Source organism: Gavialis gangeticus, unplaced genomic scaffold (assembly GCF_001723915.1).
Source record: "Gavialis gangeticus isolate Ggan-Ray unplaced genomic scaffold, GavGan_comp1, whole genome shotgun sequence".
Lineage (NCBI taxonomy): Eukaryota > Metazoa > Chordata > Crocodylia > Gavialidae > Gavialis > Gavialis gangeticus.
Genome location: NW_017729032.1, coordinates 203,445,438 through 203,447,993, shown reverse-complemented (window position 1 = coordinate 203,447,993; position 2,556 = coordinate 203,445,438). Strand labels below are relative to the sequence as shown.

At 40.8% G+C, this 2,556-nt stretch overlaps 1 long non-coding RNA gene across 1 annotated transcript in view; it reads left to right on the top strand.

Moving 5' to 3' along the window:
* LOC109303470 overlaps positions 1–2,252 on the top strand; it is a 5,313-nt gene extending 3,061 nt beyond the window's left edge. Inside the window, exon 3 of the long non-coding RNA XR_002099129.1 lies at positions 2,107–2,252. This is a non-coding gene — a long non-coding RNA (uncharacterized LOC109303470). The remainder of the gene's footprint in view (positions 1–2,106) is intronic.
* Positions 2,253–2,556: the final 304 nt, after the last annotated feature.

Below are 2,556 nucleotides of genomic sequence, written 5' to 3'. Positions count from 1 at the left end.
ACTTCCTCTTCCTGCTTCCAGGTGCTTCTGGGATTTGTAGTTTACAGTTGCAGCCAGCAGTAAGCTTGAGTGGAGGAAGGGGTGTGTAGCCCTTCTCCCTGGCCTGAGCCTCCAGCCGGTGTTTGCCTGGGGGAGCAATCCCGCCCCCTCCACTGCAGTCTGGACTGCATCCCCAGCCAGGCTTGCCCCACCCACCTCATTGTCAGCCAGCCCTCACTGCTTCAGCTAGGAAGCAGAGGGGCAGGGCTGGCCCTGCTCTCTGGAGCAGACAGTGTAGCCCAGCCCAGGGCTGGAAGGTATGCTAGGTTGCTGGGGGACTGTTATGTAACTTGAACCAGGAAGGGGTCTGGGACAGAAGTTTCATAAACCAGCTTGACCCAAATCAGTAAAGTCTGATACTACATTCAACCAGGTTTATCTTAAATCAGTTTCAGCCATTTTGATACTGGTTTATGTGAGCTGAACTTATGTTCTGTTACAAGTTTAAACCAATTTTTGATCACTTAAACCAGTTTATGTGTAATTTCTTTCCCTAGCCTTTGATGGAGTTCAAGAATATTAACTCCCATGGCCTTTTCTTGTCTGGCAGAAAAAAAAAAATCCTTGTTAGCCAAGAAATTGTAACGTGCTCTGTGGTATAAACCAGAACTGGGCAGAAATGGTATTCCCATCATACAAAAATTGTCAAGATTAAAAAAAACCCAAACAACTCATGCTGAGCAAGGCAAAAAAGCTGAAATCCAATTTTTTTGGAAATTGGAAAAAAACATAATTCAAGTCATGTCAAGTGCAACTGTTCATCTTCCTCTCAACAACTTTATGAATATTTTTCAATTTACTGTAGTTTGCTCAAACTTCGAAACAAAGTCACTTTGAACCAAAGTAATTATTTTGTATAGAGACAAAACAGTGACAATTTCAAAATGTTTTTTTTAAAGCATCTAAACATTTTTTGAAACTGGCCCTTCTCAATGAAAAGTTTTGACGAATAAGCATTTTAAGATTAAAAATTTTTAATAAAAATTTTTTCTTCCAGCATACATCTTAGGTATTGCTTATCTTCACTGGTAATACCCAGCCATTAGGGACTAGACTCTGATATAAAAATCTGACTCTCCAAATTTAAATCCAGGAAAATGACAACATTAGTCGGGTATCAAGAGAAGGAAATGTAGTGGGCAGAACAAACTCAGTGCTTCTCTTCCCACTGGAAAGTAAAGTTGATTTAAAACGTGGTTCTTCAGACTGACAGCCAATACATGCATTAACATTTAACTGTCCACTAAGGTTACATTTCCAAATACAAAAAAAGTGTCATTGTTATCTTGGCAAATCCATGGGACCACTCTGTTAATAATCACAAATCTGCCTAAACACTTTCTGGAAAAGCCACTTCCCCTAGCCCAGCTCTTCTTTACAGACAAATGCTTAATAGGTTGTGACTGGAAAATCCCAGAGAAAGCTGGAGATTTTTCTGAGATGAGCACTGATTGTGCAGGCGCCTGCAGCAATTGCTGACCTGTCTCTTTTAGAGAGAGAGGATTATTACATAAGAAGCAATGCTAGACATTGTATGAAAAGCTGCATTTTAATTTCATTCTCCTTAAGAGGAAAAGATTGACAGAAATAAAATGCTAATTTTTGGGAGGCTCCTTTCATAGCTTGTTTGGGTGGGATTCGTCTTTCATTATTATTCAGTGTTCTACATGGGAGTCTTACACATATTTATGTATCTCATATAATCTCATACACACATGTGTATACTTGAATATTGAACATATGAACGTTGCTGAATTCTCATCAGCATCCCTCCTGCTCCCCCCTCATTTTTGCCCATTGCACGGAGTATCTAACTGGGAGGAGACTTTATGTTTCAATAGCTTTTTGCATGTGTCAGCATAGGCTCTTTTCTTAATTGTTAATTGTCTAGGTTTTTCCCCCTGTACTGTCAACGGGTAATTTCCTTTCATAACTTGTACTGAGGAGTGTGAATGTAATAACACAACCCCTTATTGCTTTTGTTTGCTAAGTATTTTGCTCTCACACCCTCTCTTTCTCCTGCTCACCTGGTGATGGCAGCTGCTTCTCTCTCTTTTTCTGTATCAGATTTCTCCATAGATTCCACCCCGCCCTGCTGATGCTCCACACTGAACAGCTTGTTCGCCTGTAACCATGACAACTGTGATGACATCAGCAAGAGGATCCAACATCGCAGAGAGGACTCCAATCTAATTAAATACTAATAATGCCTTTTTAATTGTAGTTTAAATTTTTCTGATACAAAAAGGGTAGGTGGGTGGATGGGTGAGCGAGGGAGGGAAGGGAAAAGTTCTTTTCATACTGGCTGCTTACACTGTGGTAATACTGCCTTTTCCCCAGGCTCCATGGCAGTGTCAGTTTCTGTCAGAAATCATTTTCTCGTATCGCCAAAGCATTCAGCTGCATCTACATCTCTGATAGAACCAGCTGCAGATGCCTGGGTGGTGACTAAATGATTGTTTTGCAGTTGAAATGGGTTGAGGGATAACTCTACAACCCCGCTATCCCAATCAAATT